Raw genomic sequence first — 7,739 nt, 5'->3', positions numbered from 1 at the left:
TGTCACCGAAGTGCATTTAACCATCAACAGTCTGGTTATTTTTTGGCCATATACTACATCTGGTGCAGGCTGAGCCTGTGTCACCCAAGTGCATTTAACCATCAATAGTGTGGTTATTTTTTGGCCATATACTACATCAGGGGCAAGTTGAGCCTGTCACCCAGTGCCTAAAAAATAGACCTGACATTTCTATTCAACCAAATCTGTACTGTTTTAGCTGGTCAAGTTATTTGTAGTGACCGTAAAAGCAGACTTTTTGTTCTGGGTTGAAAAACTATTCCCAAATTTGCCATTCTCAAAATAACTAGTTTCTGGTATATGAGGCCTACTTGAAATCTATCCCAAAAAGGATATCTTACATTGAAGGTGCTGATAGTGTCATTCAGAAAAACCTAAGACACACGCTACCGTGCAGATAGAAGTCTGATTCTGTGATTAAACCTATACCTGTCACATAGCGCAAAAAAAAAAACAGGCCTGACATTTCTATTCAACCAAATCTGTACTGTTTTAGCTGGTCAAGTTATTTGTAGTTACCGTAAAAGCAGACTTTTTGTTCTGGGTTGAAAAACTATTCCCAAATTTGCCATTCTCAAAATAACTAGTTTCTGGTATATGAGGCCTACTTGAAATCTATCCCAAAAAGGATATCTTACATTGAAGGTGCTGATAGTGTCATTCAGAAAAACCTAAGACACACGCTACCGTGCAGATAGAAGTCTGATTCTGTGATTAAACCTATACCTGTCACATAGCGCAAAAAAAAAAACAGGCCTGACATTTCTATTCAACCAAATCTGTACTGTTTTAGCTGGTCAAGTTATTTGTAGTGACCGTAAAAGCAGACTTTTTGTTCTGGCTTGAAAAACTATTCCCAAATTTGCCATTCTCAAAATAACTAGTTTCTGGTATATGAGGCCTACTTGAAATCTATCCCAAAAAGGATATCTTACATTGAAGGTGCTGATAGTGTCATTCAGAAAAACCTAAGACACACGCTACCGTGCAGATAGAAGTCTGATTCTGTGATTAAACCTATACCTGTGACAAACGCGCAAAAAAAAAAACAGGCCTGACATTTCTATTCAACCAAATCTGTACTGTTTTAGCTGGTCAAGTTATTTGTAGTGACCGTAAAAGCAGACTTTTTGTTCTGGGTTGAAAAACTATTCCCAAATTTGCCATTCTCAAAATAACTAGTTTCTGGTATATGAGGCCTACTTGAAATCTATCCCAAAAAAGATATCTTACATTGAAGGTGCTGATAGTGTCATTCAGAAAAACCTAAGACACACGCTACCGTGCAGATAGAAGTCTGATTCTGTGATTAAACCTACACCTGTCACATAGCGCAAAAAAAAACAGACCTGACATTTCTATTCAACCAAATCTGTACTGTTTTAGCTGGTCAAGTTATTTGTAGTGACCGTAAAAGCAGACTTTTTGTTCTGGGTTGAAAAACTATTCCCAAATTTGCCATTCTCAAAATAACTAGTTTCTGGTATATGAGGCCTACTTGAAATCTATCCCAAAAAGGATATCTTACATTGAAGGTGCTGATAGTGTCATTCAGAAAAACCTAAGACACACGCTACCGTGCAGATAGAAGTCTGATTCTGTGATTAAACCTACACCTGTCACATAGCGCAAAAAAAAAACAGGCCTGACATTTCTATTCAACCAAATCTGTACTGTTTTAGCTGGTCAAGTTATTTGTAGTGACCGTAAAAGCAGACTTTTTGTTCTGGGTTGAAAAACTATTCCCAAATTTGCCATTCTCAAAATAACTAGTTTCTGGTATATGAGGCCTACTTGAAATCTATCCCAAAAAGGATATCTTACATTGAAGGTGCTGATAGTGTCATTCAGAAAAACCTAAGACACACGCTACCGTGCAGATAGAAATCTGATTCTGTGATTAAACCTATACCTGTCACATAGCGCAAAAAAAAAACAGGCCTGACATTTCTATTCAACCAAATCTGTACTGTTTTAGCTGGTCAAGTTATTTGTAGTGACCGTAAAAGCACAATTTTTGTTCTGGGTTGAAAAACTATTCCCAAATTTGCCTTTCTCAAAATAACTAGTTTCTGGTATATGAGGCCTACTTGAAATCTATCCCAAAAAGGATATCTTACATTGAAGGTGCTGATAGTGTCATTCAGAAAAACCTAAGACACACGCTACCGTGCAGATAGAAGTCTGATTCTGTGATTAAACCTATACCTGTCACACAGCGCAAAAAAAAAACAGGCCTCACATTTCTATTCAACCAAATCTGTACTGTTTTAGCTGGTCAAGTTATTTGTAGTGACCGTAAAAGCACATTTTTTGTTCTGGGTTGAAAAACTATTCCCAAATTTGCCATTCTCAAAATTGTGGTGAACGGGAACAATGAGGAAAACATCTAATAAGGGACGCGGACGTGGACATGGTCGTGGTGGTGTTAGTGGACCCTCTGGTGCTGGGAGAGGACGTGGCCGTTCTGCCACAGCCACACGTCCTAGTGAACCAACTACCTCAGGTCCCAGTAGCCAGCAGAATTTACAGCGATATTTGGTGGGGCCCAATGCCGTTCTAAGGATGGTAAGGCCTGAGCAGGTACAGGCATTAGTCAATTTGGTGGCCGACAGTGGATCCAGCACGTTCACATTATTTCCCACCCAGTCTTCTGCAGAAAGCGCACAGATGGCGCATGAAAACCAAGCCCATCGGTCTGTCACATCACCCCCATGCATATCAGGGAAACTGTCTGAGCCTCAAGTTATGCAGCAGTCTCTTATGCTGTTTGAAGACTCTGCTGCCAGGGTTTCCCAAGGGCATCCACCTAGCCCTTCCCCAGGGGTGGAAGAGATAGAATGCACTAACGCACAACCACTTATTTTTCCTGATGATGAGGACATGGGAATACCACCTCAGCACGTCTCTGATGATGACGAAACACAGGTGCCAACTGCTGCATCTTTCTGCAGTGTGCAGACTGAACAGGAGGTCAGGGATCAAGACTGGGTGGAAGACGATGCAGGGGACGATGAGGTCCTAGACCCCACATGGAATGAAGGTCGTGCCACTGACTTTCATAGTTCGGAGGAAGAGGCAGTGGTGAGACCGAGCCAACAGCGTAGCAAAAGAGGCAGCAGTGGGCAAAATCAGAACACCCGCCGCCAAGAGACTCCGCCTGCTACTGACCGCCGCCATCTGGGACCGAGCACCCCAAAGGCAGCTTCAAGGAGTTCCCTGGCATGGCACTTCTTCAAACAATGTGCTGACGACAAGACCCGAGTGGTTTGCACGCTGTGCCATCAGAGCCTGAAGCGAGGCATTAACGTTCTGAACCTTAGCACAACCTGCATGACCAGGCACCTGCATGCAAAGCATGAACTGCAGTGGAGTAAACACCTTAAAAACAAGGAAGTCACTCAGGCTCCCCCTGCTACCTCTTCTGCTGCCGCCTCGGCCTCTTCTGCTGCTGCTGCCGCCGCCTCCTCGGCCTCTTCCTCTGCCTCTGGAGGAACGTTGGCACCTGCCGCCCAGCAAACATGGGATGTACCACCAACACCACCACCTGCGTCACCAAGCATCTCAACCATGTCACACGGCAGCGTTCAGCTCTCCATCTCACAAACATTTGAGAGAAAGCGTAAATTCCCACCTAGCCACCCTCGATCCCTGGCCCTGAATGCCAGCATTTCTAAACTACTGGCCTATGAAATGCTGTCATTTAGGCTGGTGGACACACACAGCTTCAAACAGCTCATGTCACTTGCTGTCCCACAGTATGTTGTTCCCAGCCGCCACTACTTCTCCAAGAGAGCCGTGCCTTCCTTGCACAAACAAGTGTCCGATAAAATCAAGTGTGCACTGCGCAACGCCATCTTTGGCAAGGTCCACCTAACCACAGATACGTGGACCAGTAAGCACGGCCAGGGACGCTATATCTCCCTAACTGCACACTGGGTAAATGTAGTGGCGGCTGGGCCCCAGGCGGAGAGCTGTTTGGCGCACGTCCTTCCGCCGCCAAGGATCGCAGGGCAACATTCTTTGCCTCCTGTCTCCTCCTCCTCCTACTCAGCTTCCTCCTGCTCTTCTTCCACCTGCTCATCCAGTCAGCCACACACCTTCACCACCAACTTCAGCACGGCCCGGGGTAAACGTCAGCAGGCCATTCTGAAACTCATATGTTTGGGGGACAGGCCCCACACCGCACAGGAGTTGTGGCGGGGTATAGAACAACAGACCGACGAGTGGTTGCTGCCGGTGAGCCTCAAGCCCGGCCTGGTGGTGTGCGATAATGGGCGAAATCTCGTTGCAGCTCTGGGACTAGCCGGTTTGACGCACATCCCTTGCCTGGCGCATGTGCTGAATTTGGTGGTGCAGAAGTTCATTCGCAACTACCCCGACATGTCAGAGCTGCTGCATAAAGTGCGGGCCGTCTGTTCGCGCTTCCGGCGTTCACACCCTGCCGCTGCTCGCCTGTCTGCGCTACAGCGTAACTTCGGCCTTCCCGCTCACCGCCTCATATGCGACGTACCCACCAGGTGGAACTCCACCTTGCATATGCTGGACAGACTGTGCGAGCAGCAGCAGGCCATAGTGGAGTTTCAGCTGCAGCACGCACGGGTCAGTCGCACTGCGGATCAGACACACTTCACCACCAATGACTGGGCCTCCATGCGAGACCTGTGTGCCCTGTTGCGTTGTTTCGAGTACTCCACCAACATGGCCAGTGGCGATGACGCCGTTATCAGCGTTACAATACCACTTCTATGTCTCCTTGAGAAAACACTTAGGGCGATGATGGAAGAGGAGGTGGCCCAGGAGGAAGAGGAGGAAGAGGGGTCATTTTTAGCACTTTCAGGCCAGTCTCTTCGAAGTGACTCAGAGGGAGGTTTTTTGCAACACCAGAGGCCAGGTACAAATGTGGCCAGACAGGGCCCACTACTGGAGGACGAGGAGGACGAGGATGAGGAGGAGGTGGAGGAGGATGAGGATGAAGCATGTTCACAGCGGGGTGGCACCCAAAGCAGCTCGGGACCATCACTGGTGCGTGGCTGGGGGGAAACTCAGGACGATGACGATACGCCTCCCACAGAGGACAGCTTGTCCTTACCTCTGGGCAGCCTGGCACACATGAGCGACTACATGCTGCAGTGCCTGCGCAACGACAGCAGAGTTGCCCACATTTTAACGTGTGCGGACTACTGGGTTGCCACCCTGCTGGATCCCCGGTACAAAGACAATGTGCCCACCTTACTTCCTACACTGGAGCGTGATAGGAAGATGCGCGAGTACAAGCGCACGTTGGTAGACGCGCTACTGAGAGCATTCCCAAATGTCACAGGGGAACCAGTGGAAGCCCAAGGCGAAGGCAGAGGAGGAGCAAGAGGTCGCCAACGCAGCTGTGTCACAGCCAGCTCCTCTGAGGGCAGGGTTAGCATGGCAGAGATGTGGAAAAGTTTTGTCAACACGCCACAGCTAACTGCACCACCACCTGATACGGAACGTGTTAGCAGGAGGCAACATTTCACTAACATGGTGGAACAGTACCTGTGCACACCCCTCCACGTACTGACTGATGGTTCGGCCCCATTCAACTTCTGGGTCTCCAAATTGTCCACGTGGCCAGAGCTAGCCTTTTATGCCTTGGAGGTGCTGGCCTGCCCGGCGGCCAGCGTTTTGTCTGAACGTGTATTCAGCACGGCAGGGGGCATCATTACAGACAAACGCAGCCGCCTGTCTACAGCCAATGTGGACAAGCTGACGTTCATAAAAATGAACCAGGCATGGATCCCACAGGACCTGTCCATCCCTTGTGCAGATTAGATATTAACTACCTCCCCTTAACAATATATTATTCTACTCCAGGGCACTTCCTCATTCAATACTATTTTTAATTTCATTTTACCATTATATTGCGGGGAAACCCAAAGTTGAATGAACCTCTCCTCTGTCTGGGTGCCGGGGCCTAAATGTGTGACAGTGGCCTGTTCCAGTGGTGGGTGACGTGAATCCTGATTCTCTGCTATGACATGAAGACAGATTCTGCGCTGACATAAGGCCAGATTCTCTGTTACGGGACCTCTCTCCTCTGCCTGGGTGCCTGGGCCTAAATGTGTGACAGTGGCCTGTTCCAGTGGTGGGTGACGTGAAGCCTGATTCTCTGCTATGACATGAAGACAGATTCTGCGCTGACATAAGGCCAGATTCTCTGTTACGGGACCTCTCTCCTCTGCCTGGGTGCTGGGCCTAAATGTGTGACAGTGGCCTGTTCCAGTGGTGGGTGACGTGAAGCCTGATTCTCTGCTATGACATGAAGACAGATTCTGTGCTGACATAAGGCCAGATTCTCTGTTACGGGACCTCTCTCCTCTGCCTGGGTGCCTGGGCCTAAATGTGTGACAGTGGCCTGTTCCAGTGGTGGGTGACGTGAAGCCTGATTCTCTGCTATGACATGAAGACAGATTCTGCGCTGACATAAGGCCAGATTCTCTGTTACGGGACCTCTCTCCTCTGCCTGGGTGCCTGGGCCAAAATATGTGACAGTGGCCTGTTCCAGTGGTGGGTGACGTGAAGCCTGATTCTCTGCTATGACATGAAGACAGATTCTGCGCTGACATAAGGCCAGATTCTCTGTTACGGGACCTCTCTCCTCTGCCTGGGTGCCTGGGCCTAAATATGTGACAGTGGCCTGTTCCAGTGGTGGGTGACGTGAAGCCTGATTCTCTGCTATGACATGAAGACAGATTCTGCGCTGACATAAGGCCAGATTCTCTGTTACGGGACCTCTCTCCTCTGCCTGGGTGCCTGGGCCTAAATATGTGACAGTGGCCTGTTCCAGTGGTGGGTGACGTGAAGCCTGATTCTCTGCTATGACATGAAGACAGATTCTGCGCTGACATAAGGCCAGATTCTCTGTTACGGGACCTCTCTCCTCTGCCTGGGTGCCTGGGCCTAAATATGTGACAGTGGCCTGTTCCAGTGGTGGGTGACGTGAAGCCTGATTCTCTGCTATGACATGAAGACAGATTCTGTGCTGACATAAGGCCAGATTCTCTGTTACGGGACCTCTCTCCTCTGCCTGGGTGCCTGGGCCTAAATGTGTGACAGTGGCCTGTTCCAGTGGTGGGTGACGTGAAGCCTGATTCTCTGCTATGACATGAAGACAGATTCTGCGCTGACATAAGGCCAGATTCTCTGTTACGGGACCTCTGTCCTCTGCCTGGGTGCCTGGGCCTAAATATGTGACAGTGGCCTGTTCCAGTGGTGGGTGACGTGAAGCCTGATTCTCTGCTATGACATGAAGACAGATTCTGCGCTGACATAAGGCCAGATTCTCTGTTACGGGACCTCTCTCCTCTGCCTGGGTGCCTGGGCCTAAATATGTGACAGTGGCCTGTTCCAGTGGTGGGTGACGTGAAGCCTGATTCTCTGCTATGACATGAAGACAGATTCTGTGCTGACATAAGGCCAGATTCTCTGTTACGGGACCTCTCTCCTCTGCCTGGGTGCCTGGGCCTAAATGTGTGACAGTGGCCTGTTCCAGTTGTGGGTGACGTGAAGCCTGATTCTCTGCTATGACATGAAGACAGATTCTGTGCTGACATAAGGCCAGATTCTCTGTTACGGGACCTCTCTCCTCTGCCTGGGTGCCTGGGCCTAAATGTGTGACAGTGGCCTGTTCCAGTGGTGGGTGACGTGAAGCCTGATTCTCTGCTATGACATGAAGACAGATTCTGCGC

The sequence above is a fragment of the Bufo bufo genome, chromosome 2, assembly GCF_905171765.1.
Source record: "Bufo bufo chromosome 2, aBufBuf1.1, whole genome shotgun sequence".
NCBI lineage: Eukaryota > Metazoa > Chordata > Amphibia > Anura > Bufonidae > Bufo > Bufo bufo.
Note: the sequence above shows the minus strand (reverse complement) of the source record.